We start from the raw sequence: 19,843 nt of genomic DNA, 5'->3' as shown, positions 1-19,843 counted from the left end.
AGCACAAATTTAGTGGATCTATGGAACATTCATAACGCTGAGAGACGTAAATGTGTTCTCCGCACACCATAGCCAATGATACGCTACTGGACAGCTGGTAGAAAGCAGTTTATATGACAGCTTTAAGTTATAAATTGTATTCCCGTGTGAACGTAGAAGTGGAAGGCTGAGACGCTGGTCGGGCCACGTGCTTCCAGTACGTACCGTATCCGCTGTGGGTGGTGGCGGCGGCGCGCAGCTCGCACTGCAGCCCAGCCGGCTTCTGCGGCCGCTGCCGGCGCCGCGCTGACCACCGGATGCGGCCCATCATGGCGGCCGGCGACGTCCCACGCCCCGCGCCGCCGTCTGCTGTACTCCTACTCTCCTCCATACAGCTGCAATCTGCCGCCGCCATTAACCACTTTGCGCTGATCTTGTCCTCCGTACGGGCTTACGATGGCCCTCACGTCCAGTCGTTGCTCTCTCGCTGCCGAGGGCCTACGTGGGTGCTAGTGGCCACTGCCATTGAGACTGCCGTCTCATAAGCTAGCATCATCTTAATGCTGTTCTCATAGCCATATGGTTGGGAAGATTTTAAACTTATTCCGATCTTGTATGATCACATACCACTCCGTTCAGCCTCTTCAGCTCCAGTAAATAATCCTTTCTTGGTCAGTCCTCTTACTGCACGTGTTTCTGTCTCTCTTTAATCTCCGGCCGTGATATTTCAAGGAAGCAGTTTTAGCCATACCCCCAAACTGGCGCTGAGATAGAGTTCACTTTTGTAGGAGATCATTCTTCAGATGGCATCAACTTGTGGCAGGTTGACCAGAATGCGTAGGTGTAGCCGCCTAATGGCAGTTCTTTAGACTCTTGTTACACCTCCGCAATTTACCCTCTCCTCACCTCAAAAATACACTGAGGTGACTAAAGTCATGAGATACGAATATGAAGATGGCATGATCATATCGTTAAGGCTAACAGGCTGATGACCTCCTTCAGTGCGGATGCACACGATTTGCCTAAACTCTTACGGGACTCGGTGGATTGTTTGCTGCGAGTAATGGGTGTAATGGCAGGGGCACTAGGCATGTAGTGTGAACCACAAGTTGAGAATGCGAGTCTCACGGGGACCGTACCGGTGATACGTCCCTGCAGTAGCACTATCCTCTGTGCCCTCGGGGGCTCAGATGGATAGAGCGTCTGACATGTAAGCAGGACATCCTGGGTTCGAGTCCTAGTCGGGGCACACATTTTGAACTGTCTTCGTTGATGTATATCAAGGGCTGTCCACAACTAATGGTATTGATTTAATTGTAATTTCATGACATAAATCCAACTCGACGTGGCATGGATTCAACAAGCCATTGGAAGTACCCTGCTGAAGTTTCAATCCGTGTTACCTCTGTAGACGCCCATAAGTGCGCGAGGGTTGCGGATGCAGGATTTTGTGCACGAACTGACCTCTCCATTACGCCACATAAATATTCCATGGGATTCATGTTGGGCGATCTGGTTGGCCAAATCATTCGTTAAAATTGTCCAAAATGTTCTCCAAACAAATCGCGAACAATTGTGGCCTGGTGACATGGCGCATTATCATCCATAAAAAGTTCATTGTTGTTTGGGAACATGAAGTCCACGAATGGCTGTAGATAGTCGAGATCGGTTCAGTTGAGCCAGGAGATTCAGACCACTCCACCTAAACACAGCCTACACCATTATGGAACCACCCCCAGCTTGCACAGTGCCTTGCTGACGACTTGGTTCTATGGCTTCGTGGGCTTTGCGCCACACTCGAACCCTACCATCAGCTCTTACGAGCTGAAACCGGGAGTCATCTGACCAGGCTGCGTTTTTCCAGTAGTCTAGGATCCAACCGCTATGGTCACGATCCTAAACGAGGCTCTGCAAGTGATATCGTGTTGTTAACAAAGACTCTCGCTTCGGTCTTCTGCTGCCATGACCCGTTAATGCCATATTTCGCCAAACTGTCCTAACAGATACGTTCGTCGTATGTCCAATATTGATTTCTGCTGTTGTTTCACGCAGATCTGCTTGTCTATTAGCTGTGACAACTCGACGCAAAACGCCACTGCTCTCGGTCGTTAAGCGGAAGCCGTCGGCCACTGCGTAGTCTGGTAATGCATGAAATCTGGTATTCTTGGCACACTCTTGAATCTGTGGATCTCGGGGTATTGAATTCCCTAACGATTTCCGAAATGGAATGTCCCACGCATCTGGATCCAGTTACCATTCAGTGTTCAAAGAGTTAATTCACGATGTGCGGCCACAATCACGTCGGACACGTTTTCAGACGAATCACCTGAGCGCAATGGGAGCTCTGTCAATGCACCTAATGTAAGCAATACTACCACCATCTGTATATTGCATATCGCTGTGCCACTACTTTTGTCACCTCAGTGTAAGCTACCGTGACCACCGCTTTTAATGTGCCACAGACGTCTATGATTTTTATACTAATATGAAAATTAAAGTGTCTACTCGTGATGGTGCTTCCAGAACCGCCCTTCTGTGTCTGGTTCCACCTTGGTTCACCCTTTGTGCACGACAGAAGTCGTGTGGTGGTGGCTGTCGGGTTGTGGAAATATGAGTGGTCGAAGAGAAAACCTCGGTTCACTAGTACGTTAAGTTCCCCAATCATAGTCTACTGTCATTATTGGAGACTTCAGTCATCCACCAGCCAATTGGGAACATTACCGTTTTGTAAGTGGTGGGCGTGAAGAAATGTCCTATGACACATTACTAAAGGCTTTCTTTGAGAACCTATCAAGAACATTTCGGAAAACCACTCGTGATGGAGATATTGTATATTCGATCTAATCGCAACAATTAGACCTGACCCCTTTGAGGATGTTCATACCGAAACTGGTATCAGTGACCATGAAACAGTTGTAGCAACAATGATAACCAACTTGTGAAAGGAATCATGTTCAATAACAACCAAAGCGCAAATAAAACAAACAGAAGGATTTATTTGTGAAGCAAACTCGATAAATAGGCAATACTTTCGTACCTCAATAAGGAACTACACTAATGCAAACAAAAATGCTACGCCCTCAAGGACGGCGTTCATTGGCAGCAGGGTGCAATATGTGCGCACTGAGGAGTGTAGTGTTAGCGATTTATTTGTAACGGTCATTGGCGTTCACATGCTGCTCAAATGTTCAAATGCGTGTGAATTCCTAAGGGACCAAACTGCTGAGGTCATAGGTCCCAAGACTTACACACTACTTAAACTAACTTATGCTAGAACAAAACACACACCCATCCTCTAGGGAGAACTCGAACCTCCGGCGGGAGGAGTCGCGCAGTCCGTGACATGACGCCTCAAACCGCGTGGCCACTCCGCGCGGCCATGAAGCTAAGGAGCTTTGTCTGTGTACCTTCTGTTTCGACGCTGCTGGTAGTAACTGCTCTGAATTTAGAGGTGAAAACTGTTTGCAACATTCATTTTATGTATAATTATGTCCCAGCGACCAATACGTACTCCTGTTGAACAGCCTCATCCATTATGGGCCTGCGGGAAACTGCATGGACGTATCAACGGATTGCTACATATGTTGGGCACAATGCATCGTTGCTGTATCGCTGATTTCAACAGTGGTCTGTGCAACATTCCTACAATTGCAGGTCAAGTTCTGGACACGCACGTAGTACAAACGCACGTAAAGATCGGAGCCTTTTGCGAGCGGCAGTGGCAGACCGAGCTTCATCCAGGGACGAAAACCGAGCACGTTTTGCACGTCCTGTGTTCTCGGAGATCATTGGGAACCGTCTGCTTGCACCAGAATTAAGATCATGTATCTGTCTGGTCAGGCTACCCTGACAGCACGACACCGCTAGGCGTGACTACTCTGGTATCATGAAATGGTTGTTGAGAGTGGAATGGTTCCCCGTTGTCTTCAATGATGGGAATGGGATCTGTCTGTATGCAAGTGGTGGACATACACAAATATGGCATAAACGTGGTGAGCTATCTACTCCAGATTGCACTCGCCCGTAGGTTCCATCCAAGGCTTCTTGGTGTGGGGACCATGACCTTCAATGGTCACATCTGGTGTTTCTGCAGAGCAAAGAAATCCATACCCGCTACATTGCACAGGCTGTTACACCCGCCTACTGCCATTTCTTCTACACGCAGGTGGTAACCACTGTCTTGGACAGCAAGATCACCAGATCTTTCGCCAGTTGAACACTACGGGACATGATGAAACGGTAACGTACTCGTTCTCCAGGATTTGGAGGAACCACAGTCGAACTGCAACAGAGGCTATCGCAGGATCCCATTCGGCAGCTTTACCATCGTTTGCAGGATTTAGCGTCAGAGGGGCGCACTGTGTGTTGATGCAACTGTTTGGGCACCGTTTACTGTGACATGTATGTTTCATTTAGGTTAAATTTGTTATCATATACTTCTGCAATGGTGAACTACCTATCACCTCAGTAGTCAATAAAAAGAACATGTCTTTGATGATGTTGCACTACTTCTGGCATTTTATAAACATTTAGCTATGGAGAGGAGCATGCACAAGAGCTATAGCTCACGTTTAAAAGAGCAGTTGGCCGTCCACTTGATAGATCTTACCTAGTAATGATGGGAGGGACTTTCCATGGTGTACAGTCACTCTAAGGAAACTTTAAAAGAAGAAGGGACTATAGCATAATAGGTGAAAAACAAAGGAATATATATATATATATATATATATATATATATATATATATATATATGCCGAATGAAGCGCGTTTGAGTGTCAAGAGTGCAATACATAAGGCATTCAAGCAGCAGAATATTATTAAAATATTTCTCACAAAACCCAAAGAAATTCTGGTCATTTGGAAAGGCTGTTCGGGTGCGAAATTCAATGTCTAAAGCCGGCCGCGGTGGTCGAGCGGTTCTAGGCGCTTGTGTCCGGAACCGCGGGACTGCTACGGTCGCAGGTTCGAATCCTGCCTGGGGCATGGATATGTGTGTTGTCCTTAGGTTAGTTAGGTTTAAGTAGTTTTAAGTTCTAGGGGACTGATGACCTAAGTTGTTAAGTCCCATGGTGCTCAGAGCCCTTTGAACCACTTTTTCAATGTCTAAACACACATGGAGAAAAGAGAAAGTGAAACTGAGGCTAGAGAAGCTAAAGCAGACATTGTGAACTCAGTTTCAAACTTTCCATAACAAAGGAAAGTCCAGTTGTATTGTCCTGGTAAAATTCTTTCACCCACCTAGACATGAAGGATAAAGGTATTAGTGCCAGTACAGCTGGTAAATAATTGAAATCACTAAAGTAGGACAAAGCTCCAGTATCCTTTCCAATCCCTGTCATATTCTATACCGACTTCAAGGGTTCTTTCGATCATAATCTACCGTTGATTCCTCGAATAAAAAATGTGCTCAATAGTTATAAGAAAACACAGATCGCATCCGTCTACAAGAAGGATTTGAGAATAGATCGACAAAAGTACAGTCCAGTATCCTAGACATCCATTTGTTGTGGAATCGTAGAACATATTCTGAACGGTGAACACTTCGTTGACTAGTGGGAAAGTGTTACGTAGATGCTGAAGAAGTTGAACTGGTGGGTGCTTGAAGACAGATGCAAGATATCCCGGAAAAAACTACTTACACAGTTCCAAGAAACTGCTTTATATGATGAATCTAGAGATACGAGTATACTGCAGCCTCCTATGTATCATTCGCTTAGAGGATCGCTATGCAGAACATCAACGGTATAGAAAAATCGAGAACTGGAGAAATCCTTGGTTTCTGTGCACAGCCTCATAAAATACCGCTTGACGAAATGCCCCTGCGTAATGGCATTCCATAACTAAAGAGGCTGCAGGAAATAAAAATATGTTAGACGATCTCCAATCATGAGGGCGGATATAATCCTAGTGGTGCTTGGAAGCGATACCTCAGTGCAGAGAGGAGTCAGAGATATTCATCCCAACGTTTACGTTACGGCGGGAGCGGTGGAACCACTAGTGCAGACGTTGACACGATCTGCGACAGTATTACGTAATTACCGACCAATCAGAAGCCGTCTATGGGCTTTTACTACCAAAAATACGGCTAAAGTACCTTCTGCACCATACAAAATTGTTACCATTTAATATTCGTTAATAATTTGCACTGCATTGCTAATTCTAATTCTGCAAGCTTTACTACAGAAAATATATTTAATATGCAATGGATGTAACAGTGTTTTCACTTCTGCCTGTATATAATTGATTATAATTATAATTAAAATATTGTATATTGCTGGATAATAGTCAAGGGAACTTTATTTAAAGGGTATTCGCCAAGGTAAATATTTAAACGTATCGATAGCAAAGACGAAGTGGCAGTAACTGTGCTGTTGATTATCTTTAGTATGGAGAGCTCCTGTCGCGCTGCGAGCAGAGAGGAAGCAGAGCAGCTGAGTCATAAAAGAATGCCGAAGTTGGTTGGGCTCTTCCACAGGCACGGTGTGCTGCTATGATCGCGCCAGTGTAGACGCACCTACTTCGTTAACTCGTGAGTATCGAGAACACGGTAGAAGCGGACAGACAGGGGAAGCTGCAGTTCTAACTGTTGCCTGTCCCATAATTATCCGTAGCTCTGGAGACGACTCGAGGTTCTCAACCTCCAGCAGCAGCAGCACAAACTCAGCATTGTCGTCGTCTACGTTCTTCGCTGTCTACATCATAAGACTTAACTGGCAGAGTGTAACTAACATTGTACAAACATTATTCACAAACCTTAATATTTTTCTTGAATAATAACCTGCAATGGTTAAAAATTGTAGGGCACCTGTATTGTCATTGTCCTCAGACATTACTACCAAGTAGGCTCCCTTTTCCTTTCGTTGCAATCACTGAGTGCCGTAAAAATATGGAAATTGGTTAGTTATTTGCTGCCAGTTTTGTTTGTTTGTTAATGACCAGCTTCAGTCTAAACTTTGCTGCCTCAGTAACCGTTCATTCTTGTATTACGTAACAGAGGCTTAACAAATTTTTAATTTTGGGTATTAACTTCAATCACTTAAAGCAACGTAAGAGTTGATTGGTAAAACTAATAACTAAAGATACAGCACAAATTAAGGGTTCAAAATTTTAGTTATTCTACACTCCTGGAAATGGAAAAAAGAACACATTGACACCGGTGTGTCAGACCCACCATACTTGCTCCGGACACTGCGAGAGGACTGTACAAGCAATGATCACACGCACGGCACAGCGGACACACCAGGAACCGCGGTGTTGGCCGTCGAATGGCGCTAGCTGCGCAGCATTTGTGCACCGCCGCCGTCAGTGTAAGCCAGTTTGCCGTGGCATACGGAGCTCCATCGCAGTCTTTAACACTGGTAGCATGCCGCGACAGCGTGGACGTGAACCGTATGTGCAGTTGACGGACTTTGAGCGAGGGCGTATAGTGGGCATGCGGGAGGCCGGGTGGACGTACCGCCGAATTGCTCAACACGTGGGGCGTGAGGTCTCCACAGTACATCGATGTTGTCGCCAGTGGTCGGCGGAAGGTGCACGTGCCCGTCGACCTGGGACCGGACCGCAGCGACGCACGGATGCACGCCAAGACCGTAGGATCCTACGCAGTGCCGTAGGGGACCGCACCGCCACTTCCCAGCAAATTAGGGACACTGTTGCTCCTGGGGTATCGGCGAGGACCATTCGCAACCGTCTCCATGAAGCTGGGCTACGGTCCCGCACACTGTTAGGCCGTCTTCCGCTCACGCCCCAACATCGTGCAGCCCGCCTCCAGTGGTGTCGCGACAGGCGTGAATGGAGGGACGAATGGAGGACGTGTCGTCTTCAGTGATGGGAGTCGCTTCTGCCTTGGTGCCAATGATGGTCGTATGCGTGTTTGGCGCCGTGCAGGTGAGCGCCACAATCAGGACTGCATACGACCGAGGCACACAGGGCCAACACCCGGCATCATGGTGTGGGGAGCGATCTCCTACACTGGCCGTACACCTCTGGTGATCGTCGAGGGGACACTGAATAGTGTACGGTACATCCAAACCGTCATCGAACCCATCGTTCTACCATTCCTAGACCGGCAAGGGAACTTGCTGTTCCAACAGGACAATGCACGTCCGCATGTATCCCGTGCGACCCAACGTGCTCTAGAAGGTGTAAGTCAACTACCCTGGCCAGCAAGATCTCCGGATCTGCCCCCATTGAGCATGTTTGGGATTGGATGAAGCGTCGTCTCACGCGGTCTGCACTTCCAGCACGAACGCTGGTCCAACTGAGGTGCCAGGTGGAAATGGCATGGCAAGCCGTTCCACAGGACTACATCCAGCATCTCTACGATCGTCTCCATGGGAGAATAGCAGTCTGCATTGCTGCGAAAGGTGGATATACACTGTACTAGTGCCGACATTGTTCATGCTCTGTTGCCTGTGTCTATGTGCCTGTGGTTCTGTCAGTGTGATCATGTGATGTATCTGACCCCAGGAATGTGTCAATAAAGTTTCCCCTTCCTGGGACAATGAATTCACGGTGTTCTTATTTCAATTTCCAGGAGTGTATATTTAGCTTAGCGAGTGACTTTTGCTGGCTTGTGTGATGTCCGGAATTAAAAAAAAAAGGGGAGGGTGGTAATTTTTTGTTTTTTTGTTTTGTTGTTGAAAGGAAAGAAAGAAAAAAGGGTGAATAAAGGTGAAGGGACGTGGTTCTATTTTTACTGGAATGAACTTATTGATGGAAATCTCAAAAATTTATTTTACCTATATTTTTTTTTACTCATCGAAGAAGACAACACAACACATATAAAAGAAATCATCACACTAATATTATCCACAGAATGATCGTTTCACAAGACACTTTCTAGCTCGACTGACTCTTAAGACTGAACAAGACTCGACTGACTCTACTCTCTCTCTGGACCACAGCCTCTTCACGTCCCTCTGGACCAGAGATTTCAACTGTGATTAGCACGCCGATTATTTAATTAATCGTACAGCCGCTGGGCGCGCGTTTGGCGCGTCATTTAAATGGGGTTAAACGCACACCGCGAGAGGCGTGGGCTAGCGGTGTCTTACAGGTATCGCCACACGGCCCCCTCTACTGGTGCGTAAGTTTTTCAAACTTCGCGGCAGTACCAGATTTGAGTTGACGAACAAGGTTGTGCAGTGTTTGCACCAGCATTATACAACATTTTCAAACATATGACAAGTACATACATATATAAAGAATTATAGCCTAAAGTACAAAGTTTAAGTAAATATACATAAATTGTTGCACATTACAAAATAGCCACTTTGAAATTGATCAATGGATGATTAATTTTTTTTTTAGAGAGATGCCTGCACCGTTGGCAGTCCTGTTATTAAAACAATAGCTGCTACCCTGTATTCACAGTTCTTATTGTGTCGACCAGTGAGCACTATGCTTTGCCTCAGTTCAGTGTGGTGCGTCGTGCGAAGCACAGTAATAGTCACAGCACCACAACTTTGTTTACTTTACAGTTTGCACATCAGGACAATAGGTAATGAATCTGCTTACGACAAAAGAATACAAAAGGTCATACAATTTGGTTTTAAGTTGTCGATGACAACAAAGTTCATGTCAGTATTGTTGGTGTTGAAGAGTGGCTGTGCGTGCACGAGTGCAGTAATTTTGATAAAGTGGTCCATCCACCACGCACCGCGGCACTGCGTACAGCCTCGCTTGGGTCCGCTGTTGAGGTATAATAGGCGGTGACACGTCTGGCGGCGCCACCCCTTACGACGGACGCGACAGTACTGGTAGCCGCATCCGAAGACCGTACAACGGAGACTTCCAAGCACTTTCCAAGGTAGGGATCACTGTGATACGCATCATTGCACTTTATCGTAGAATTTGAGATTAAACTTATCACTTTGTACGGAAAACACTTTTCTATTATATTTTTACTCTTGACTGGTTGATTTCTCTTTATCAACACTATTTGATTTTTTTTTTACACTGTTCAGAAGGGAGGTTCGACGTCCTATTCCTTCTGAGAACACATTTTCACAGACACTTCACTTTTGAGCAAAATTACACTTTGCATCTTTTCTCCTTTTATATTAGATGCACATAGTAAGACTGTTTTGTGTGTAGCCTTCACAAGAGGACATTTAAGTTTTGAATAGGCAAGTTCAAAATTACATAGAAAAAATGGACATGTACATATACATAAAATGATTACCTACTATAGACATGAAATTCAATATACATAATACAAATGAACTTCTTCGTAGCTAAGTTGCTACATAGCCATTGAAATACTTTGCTAGTCGTGACCTGTGAAACTCTCCCAAAATTCATATTTATATAGAGAATACTAGTTGTTTACATCTTCAAAAACTTACAATTAGACATGCTTTGCTAGTCGTGTCCTGTGAAACTTTACAAAATTCAGATTTATATTGAGATTGCTAGTTGTTTACATTTACAAAATTTTACAATTAGACATGATATGACATATTTATGTACACGAAATTCAGGTTGTGCCATCTATTTCTTGCTGTGCATGTGCACTAACGGAGTACTATCTCCTTCTTTACAGAATATTGAAATCTATGGCATCTGCCATCAAGAATTCTGCAAAACTCGACGAGAGACCCTAAGTGCTGCAAATTATGAATGGACAAAATATACAAAAGAATAGTGCAAATACCTCACTAACCCACTATCCATCGTCCAGCAGTGGGCAAGGAGGTAGGAGTAGGATCAAGATAGAAGGATTGGGTTATATTCATATTTACAAAATCTTCATCAATACAGTAGTGTTTTCACACATGTGTGCGACGAATAGTGTATCTGTTTGCGTAACGTATGCATCATAAACTTTGCCATTGCGCAAGTGTCACTGACTTTAAGCCAATTCATGTTGTATTCAGTTTCATCCTTTAAAGTTGATCCGAATTGCTGTTTAAGCAAAAAGAAATTCAATGATCATTGTCAATCACTTCCTGTAAATCAGTCAAAGATTTTTGTAAAAATCAATGTGAGTACCGTATATGGTTTAATTCACTCGTTGAATCAGTCATGTTTAGGTAAATACGCGCTTAATGACACGGTAGTTTATATTCCTGAAAAAAATTCGGTCAGTAAACGTACTAATAAATGACTATAGGATCCTTCCATAAGAGGTGTACTTTAGTGAGTATCACGTAGTAAAATAAATATATGAATTTCCTGTAGGTAAAGGAAAATGAATGCGCTTTAGTTTCCATAAAGACAAGAAAATCGCTGTGTCCACGAAGACAGCTGCGTCGTACTGCTTCACACACAAATCTTCAAAAACTTATCCACTTTGCTGAAAGAGAAAGAAAAATCTCATACACTAAAGTATGTTTTCTTGTAATCGTGAATTGTACGTCGTACCGGTAGTCGTGTAGTTTTTGTTTCCTGGTCGAGAACATGAGCAGAGAGCGGGAGACTTCGTATCCTAGCAATTGTTTTATGAGAGTCGCATTTTCTTAACTCTGGTCCAGACAGAACGACATAAAATTGCATAACTTATATACTATCCCACTTACACAAATACATATGTCCATGTCCTCACAGTATCAAGTAATGAGTGCTAGATTTCACCTAAATTACTTCACAGGATAAAAACATTTTTTTTTAAATAGTGTTAATGTTAGTGAGTTCATAAGTTCGTAACCATTAAACACGACCTTCGTAAATGTAGAATACGAATCTTACGAAGGCAGCCTGCATGCATGGTACTACACTATTAGCCTGTGTAAAGAATGAGATTCTATAACGACAGCAATTTTTATTCGCTACGTAAGCAGATTATTTATTTCGCTGTGGCTGATAAACATTTTTCCTCCACAATGACCTATGTACAAAATTTACGTTTGTCCTTGGGTAACAGAAGAAATATTGAATTTAATTGATGAAAGGAGAAAATATAAAAATGCAGTAAATGAAGCAGGCAAAAAGGAATACAAACGTCTCAAAAATGAGATCGACAGGAAGTGCAAAATGGCTAAACAGGGATGGCTAGAGGACAAATGTAAGGATGTAGAAGCTTATCTCACTAGGGGTAAGATAGATACTGCCTACAGGAAAATTAAAGAGACCTTTGGAGAGAAGAGAACCACGTGTATGAATATCAAGAGCTCAGATGGCAGCCCAGTTCTAAGCAAAGAAGGGAAGGCAGAAAGGTGGAAGGAGTATATAGAAGGTTTATACAAGGGCGATGTACTTGAGGACAATATTATGGAAATGGAAGAGGATGTAGATGAAGACGAAATGGGTGATACGATACTGCGTGAAGAGTTTGACAGAGCACTGAAAGACCTGAGTCGAAACAAGGCCCCCGGAGTAGACAACATTCCATTAGAACTACTGACGGCCTTGGGAGAGCCAGTCATGACAAAACTCTACCAGGTGGTGAGCAAGATGTATGAGACAGGCGAAATACCCTCAGACTTCAAGAAGAATATAATAATTCCAATCCCAAAGAAAGCAGGTGCTGACAGATGTGAAAATTACCGAACTATCAGTTTAATAAGTCACAGCTGCAAAATACTAACGCGAATTCTTTACAGACGAATGGAAAAACTGGTAGATGCGGACCTCGGGGAGGATCAGTTTGGATTCCGTCGAAATGTTGGAACGCGTGAGGCAATACTGACCTTACGACTTATCTTAGAAGAAAGATTAAGAAAAGGCAAACCTACGTTTCTAGCATTTGTAGACTTAGAGAAAGCTTTTGACAATGTTGACTGGAATACTCTTTTTCAAATTCTAAAGGTGGCGGGAGTAAAATACAGGGAGCGAAAGGCTATTTACAATTTGTACAGAAACCAGATGACAGTCATAAGAGTCGAGGGGCATGAAAGGGAAGCAGTGGTTGGGAAAGGAGTGAGACAGGGTTGTAGCCTCTCCCCGATGTTATTCAATCTGTATATTGAGCAAGCAGTAAAGGAAACAAAAGAAAAATTTGGAGTAGGTATTAAAATTCATGGAGACGAAGTAAAAACTTTGAGGTTCGCCGATGACATCGTAATTCTGTCAGAGACGGCAAAGGACTTGGAAGAGCAGTTGAACGGAATGGACAGTGTCTTGAAAGGAGGATATAAGATGAACATCAACATAAGCAAAACGAGGATAATGGAATGTAGTCCAATTAAATCGGGTGATGCTGAGGGAATTAGATTAGGAAATGAGACACTTAAAGTAGTAAAGGAGTTTTGCTATTTAGGAAGTAAAATAACTGATGATGGTCGAAGTAGAGAGGATATAAAATGTAGACTGGCAATGGCAAGGAAAGCGTTTCTGAAGAAGAGAAATTTGTTAACATCGAATATAGATTTAAGTGTCAGGAAGTCATTTCTGAAAATATTTGTTTGGATTGTAGCCATGTATGGAAGTGAAACATGGACGATAACTAGTTTGGACAAGAAGAGAATAGAAGCTTTCGAAATGTGGTGCTACAGAAGAATACTGAAGATAAGGTGGATAGATCACGTAACTAATGAGGAGGTATTGAATAGGATTGGGGAGAAGAGAAGTTTGTGGCACAACTTGACTAGAAGAAGGGATCGGTTGGTAGGACATGTTTTGAGGCATCAAGGGATCACAAATTTAGCATTGGAGGGCAGTGTGGAGGGTAAAAATCGCAGAGGGAGACCGAGAGATGAGTACACTAAGCAGATTCAGAAGGATGTAGGTTGCAGTAGGTACTGGGAGATGAAGAAGCTTGCACAGGATAGAGTAGCATGGAGAGCTGCATCAAACCAGTCTCAGGACTGAAGACCACAACAACAACAACACGATGGAGAGCACACAAACTCTTTATGCCAAGCGTGAGATAATGGTTTTTTAAATAGGGCACATACCAAATAAGTTTTTCTTTCTCCTTTTTTATTGCCTACACGGCGAATCATTTCTCATTAACATCTATCAGTATTCATACACACGTATCGTTTTCATTCATACAGCTTCATATAATTAATATTCACCTTTCTTCTCATAGAACAGCTTCAATATAAATCGCAAATCATCAAATAATACTACGTGGTGGCATCATTGGCTCACACACAACGAAATCCTCATCATCATCATAAAAACTACCTTATAAACTAAAATTCACATTCATTCTTTCACACTCATTTCAGCACAATCATTCACTCATGCTGGCGTATAGTATAGCATTCTGGTGGCTCTCAAATTCATCACAGTTATTAACATAATAAAATCCTTTTTCTTGTACATAGTTTCCTGTTCTAGAAAATGCCTGTTTAAGGAGTAAGTTTGGTCGCTAACTTCGTTGTCCTTGGCTAGTAGTCAAATTATTCGTAGCATAGTAAATATAACGTAGATTAAATAGTTCTTGGATTGCATGTTATGTTTAACGTAGATTTGCTATAGTTTAATGCGTTATGATTCTTTGCATTGACTAACAATTAACACTAACATTTTAGCTGTAACTAGCACATCCTTTCTCTTTCTCTTACTTTACATACTGCTTTAAGTGGTGGTGGGCGTAAAGTCCTTTAACTTTCTGTGTTGTAGGGTATGCTAATAAATAACATCCAGGGTGAGGAATATCGACGATCCGGTATGGACCTGAGTAAACTAATTGCCATTTCTTAAGCAAACGTTTTAGCCTCGTAGATTTGGGATGGGTTGTGAGCAATACCAAATCATCAATTTCGAACACACGTGTCGGTCTGACCCGTTTATCAAATTTTTTCTTCCGGAGCTCCGCAGTGTGTGCCAGGGTAATGGCAGCTTGCCTTACCTTTTCCTGCAAAGAAATATCGTTCGAAGACAACTTAGGCAGGGGACTTGACCATGAGTTTTTTTCTGGTTCGTCTGATAATAACTCGGCAGGTGAGAATCCGGTTGAACTATGTGGCAAATTGTTCACAATGTACTCGAACGGAGCGAGGTATTCTATCCATTTGGAATGTTTTGTAGAAGAATGAATGCGCATAAATTGATTAAATTCTTTAAAAATTCGCTCAACGGGGTTACCCTGTGGGTGAAATCGGGAAGTAAGAACATGTTTAATATCGGAATCTTGCAGAAATGATTTGCACTTTGCACTCGTAAAGTACGATGCATTGTCCGTTAGGACAGCGACAGGTTTTCCGACGCGGGCTAGGTAGTCGGCCGAAAAGCGTCGAATGATAGCCGCAACAGTGGCTGTGCGCAAGGCGTACAATTTTACATACTTAGTAAAAAGTCCAATATAGCCAAAATGTATTTAGCACCACCGCGGGATTGTGGATAGGGTCCGCCAATGTCTACGGAAATCAAATCAAGCGGTTGCTTTGGAAGAATGGGATGCAATTCAATTGATGCATGTTTGTTCAAATATTTTGCCTTCTGGCAAATGATACATTTGCGAATGACCTGCAGGACTCTACGTCGCATGTTAGGAAAATAGCAGAAGCGTAGGATCTTGGCGGCACATTTATTAATGCCATAATGTCCCCAGGTTTTGTGGGTGAACAAAATGAAGTCGTCAACATAAGCTTCCGGTAAACATACCAACCAACGCTCTGACACGAGATGGGAACGATGAAACAGTACACCATTGTTGATCTTGTAGTAATTTTGAAGATTAGAATTTGAATTCTGACATAATTTTGTTTTTACTGTAGACCACCTAGGATCGGAATCTTGTAACTGTGCAAAATCCCTGCAGATTCGGTGATAGTAGCGGTTGTAGGATTCGTCATACATTAACATGACCTGAAAGTCGGAAGTTTGCTCATGCAAATCTGAAAGATTTTTCGCATCGTGCGGAAGACGAGAAAGAGCGTCCGCAACAATATTGGTTTCGCCGGAGATGTAAATAATTTCGAAATCGTATTCTTGTAACGACAAACACCAACGAGTGAGCCGGGAATGAAGTAATTTGCAAGACAGTAAAAATGATAAAGCTTGGTGGTCTGTATAGATGCGTGTATGTTTTCCCCAGAGAAAATATTGAAATTTTCGCATAGACCAAATAATTGAAAGGGTCTCGCGTTCCGTAACTGAATACGATCTCTCGCATTCAGTTAAGGTGCGACTGGCAAAACTGATAGGTTTTACTATTGTTCGATCATGTTCAACAGACAGTTGAAACAAAAAGGCCCCAAGTCCATAAGATGACGCATCGGTCGATAGGCAGAAGTCTTTTGACATGTCCGGATGACAGAGGAGTGGTGCGTGGATTAATGATTGTTTAATTTTTTCAAAATCGGCTTGACATTCTGTAGTCCATCGCCAAAGGGAATTTTTCTTTTGAAGATTTAGAAGATGTGGGCTGTTAAGAGCTTGCTGTGTCACGAACTTTCTGAAAAATGACGAAAGACCCAAAAATGCTTTAAGTTGTTTTTTGGTTCGGGGTGCAGGAAAGTTGCGAATTGCTTCAGTCTTTTTAGAGTCCGGCCTGATGCCTTCCGGCGTGATGATGTGGCCAAGGAACTTAATCTGTTGTCGGGCGAACCTTGATTTTTCCAAATTGATTGTCACGCCTGCATCGGCGAATTTAATCAAAATTTGTCTTAGAAGATCGACATGTTCTTCCCAGGTGGCAGTCGCCACAACTAAATCATCCACATAGGGAGTGATTTGTGAAAGTAAATCTGGCCCGAGGACGTCGTCAAGCGCCTCGATAAAGATTCCTGCACTTATTCGTAACCCGAATGGCAAAACACGGAATTGGTATGATCGTCCTTCGCACAAAAATGCGGTATATTTACGTGATTCAGGATGTAGAAGAACCTGGTAGTAGGACGATCGTAGGTCGATATTAGTCAGAAATTTGGCGTTGTGAAATTTCAGGAGTTGTTCGTCCAGATTTACAGGGCGAGTATTTACCGGTATAATAATTTTGTTGATTTCGCGTGCATCGAGAACAAGACGCACGCTTCCATCGGGATTCGAAACTGACAACAAAGGGTTGCAATACGGCGAGTGCGAATTTTCTATGATTTTCCAACGTAGCATTCTGTTAATTTCCTGCATAACCGCTGGTTTTTTAGACCACGGTATATTGTAGTGTGTACGACAAAATGTTAGGTGGGGTTTGACATCCATCTTGTACACATACCCACGTATGATACCAGGTTTATCTTGAAAGACTACTGAAAATTGTTGAAGAAGGTGAAACAGATTCTGTTTTTGCAAATCAGTTAGATGGTAGGCTTCGGCACACTTTTCCCACAGAGTTTTACTATCAGCATTGTAAGAAGAATTGCAATTGTTTGTCATAGAAAAATTAGTGATGGGCACAGATTGTACTTTCAAGTGACGTACGTCCCGATAAGAATTGTTGTTATTAATTGTTTTAGATAAAGGTATCAAAATTCTTTGCTTTTCAACCGTCAATTGACAGATACCATTCCCTAAGTCAATCACTGCTCAATACTGATTTAAGAAATCGATGCCGAAAAGACATGGAACTGTTAAATTATCCACAACAAGGAAATGATAACGAACATGCACGTTGGAAACAACAAAAGTTAGAAGAGCTTGTAATTTGACATTTTTTGATTTGTTTCCAGTGGCACCGATGATTCGGCAGTTCTGCACTGGAAACGTCGGAAGTTTAGAACCTTTATCTAGATCCAAGTACAGGGAACTAGAAATCACGCTTGCTGACGCTCCAGTGTCGAATAACACTTCTACAATGGATTTCTCTAACGATAAAACAGCAGTTGCCTGAACCGTTACCTTTACTTTGTCGTTATTACTAGACTTATTATTCTCGGCAAGAAGGTCATGTTCCATAGCGTGTCCGTCTTGGAATCTCAAAAAACAATTTGCAAGATTATTTGCGCCCGTGCTCACGTTCTCGACTGGGGGTTGGGCGCTTACGCCGGTCTGCTCATGATTTCCGCCGCGTTATTAGGCGACTCATTTTGGTCATCACTTACCTCAATAATATTTATCCTTTGTTCATGGACATGTTTGGTATTCGGTGGAGTTTGATTACCGCAGTCCTGATTATTAGCATTGTTTGTTGGTACAAAGTGTCGTGCATTCGGAAACATACAATTGTAGTTGTGTGGTGTATAGTTCGGGTTTCCCCACTGCGGGGGTGGATAACTGACTCTAGAATTTTGACAATTTGAATTATTCTGCTGATATGGCGAATTTCTCTCAAAATAACCAGGGTTGTATCTTCCATCCTGACGTCTGTTTTGATTGTTGTTGTTTCGGTTACGGTTGTTGTTGCCTCTGGAGTACTGATTGTTGTTGAAACTACCATTGCGTCTGTTGCCATTACTATTACTTTTTCGGTAAAATTGACCATTACCAAAACTGTTGTAATTGTTGGAATTTTGGAATCGGGGATCGCAAGATTGCTGCGAATATTGTGTGAAGTTGGGCTGTTGTGATTTTTGCCCCTGATTTTGAGGAAGCGGGTTTGCATTCCACATGTTACCGCTGTTGTTATTTTGATTGAAATTATGGAAATTGTTTTGGCGAGAGTTGGAATTAGCATTATAAATATGTGGAGTGTTCCCTGAATCTCCTCTAAACACAAGGTCTACTTCATTCAAATAATCTAGAAATTTCTTGATGTTAGTTTCCGGAACACCAATTAATTGTGTCCGGTAATGCAGGGGTAAATGACTTTTTAAGGTGTTAATCACATCGGCAAGATCGGCCGGTTTTGACCAATAAAGTGTTTTGTCCAGGTATCTTTCAAAATATTGACGCAAAGTTTCTTTACGAGGGTTGTATGGTTCGGGATTGTGAACTTCACGTCGAAGTTGTTTTTGCTCATGTTCTGACCAGAATTCCTGCAGAAAAGCCTCTTCAAATTGCTTGAAAGTTAAATTTTGCCTTTTTATTTCAGCTCCCCATCTGGATGCTCGCCCCCTCAACAGATTACTTACAAAAAAAAATCTTTTCCGTATCTGACCAGTTGTGCGGAAACATTCCGTCAAAAGACCTAATAAAAACAATCGGGTGCACCGCTTGGGTATCATCGGAGCTGAACGTTGGAAAATAGGCATGTTTAATCATGTTACCGTCAACAATACCGGCAGGCACTATAGGGCTTGAACTATTGTTCCCTGGTGAAACTTCATGGCACAAGGGTGGTTGAGAATTACTGTTTTGTGCGATCACTGAGAGCGGCTCTGTTTGATGTTTTTCGCTCGCAAGTGATTCGCTGTTAGACTGTGGAACAAACTGCACAGTGAAATTAGGCGGTGAACTCGTTGTGAGTGGGGTTGTAGGCGGAACAGTAACTACGTTAGAATCGGGAGTTAATAACTGAGAAATTTGGTTTTTTAAAGTGTTGGTCTCGGTTTGCACCTGCGACATGGCCTGGTGTAAAATCTCTTTTGTAGCGCTTTCTACCCTTTGCTCAATGAGCTTGTTGCAAATACCACATTCGTGCACTAATTTTTCTGCAATGTTTGCGTTACACTCTAAAGAAAGCGATTCTGTTTTTTCCTCCAAATGGGAAATTTTTTCTTTCATTTCTAATTGTTGTAAGCATACTACGCTAACTTGTTGAGTAATACCTTCGATATCCATCGAAATTTTATTTTGTGAGGTGGTTTGATTTTGCACGAAATTCTGAACTAGATCATTGACCTGAGCCTGAGCGTTCGTGACCTGATCCAACTTGGTTTTACATGACTGCATTTCGGAATTTGTCACTGTTTGATATTTAACAAAGGAATTTTCGTGAGTGTTTACACGACATGACAATTCGTTGAAACTTTCGGTCAATTGTGTCGTTTTTGAATTAAGTTCTGAGATTTGGTTAGCCTGTTTTTCCAGAGTAGATGTTACCTCAGAAGACAATTGATCGATTTTGCTGTTTAATTCTTTTGTACTCTGCTCCTGTTTATCAAATCTAGTGTCTAGTTTATCAGACCTTTCATTAAGGATGCTATCCATA

General features: G+C 42.7%; 1 protein-coding gene across 1 annotated transcript in view; it reads right to left on the bottom strand.

Annotated features, from left to right (window-relative positions):
- LOC126269368 (glutamate-gated chloride channel-like) overlaps positions 1-249 on the bottom strand; it is a 217,760-nt gene extending 217,511 nt beyond the window's left edge. Inside the window, exon 1 of the mRNA XM_049973989.1 lies at positions 205-249. The gene's annotated coding sequence lies outside the window, so the exon portion shown is untranslated. The remainder of the gene's footprint in view (positions 1-204) is intronic.
- Positions 250-19,843: the final 19,594 nt, after the last annotated feature.

Source organism: Schistocerca gregaria, chromosome 1 (assembly GCF_023897955.1).
Source record: "Schistocerca gregaria isolate iqSchGreg1 chromosome 1, iqSchGreg1.2, whole genome shotgun sequence".
Lineage (NCBI taxonomy): Eukaryota > Metazoa > Arthropoda > Insecta > Orthoptera > Acrididae > Schistocerca > Schistocerca gregaria.
Note: the sequence above shows the minus strand (reverse complement) of the source record. Positions and strands in the feature narration are given on the sequence as shown.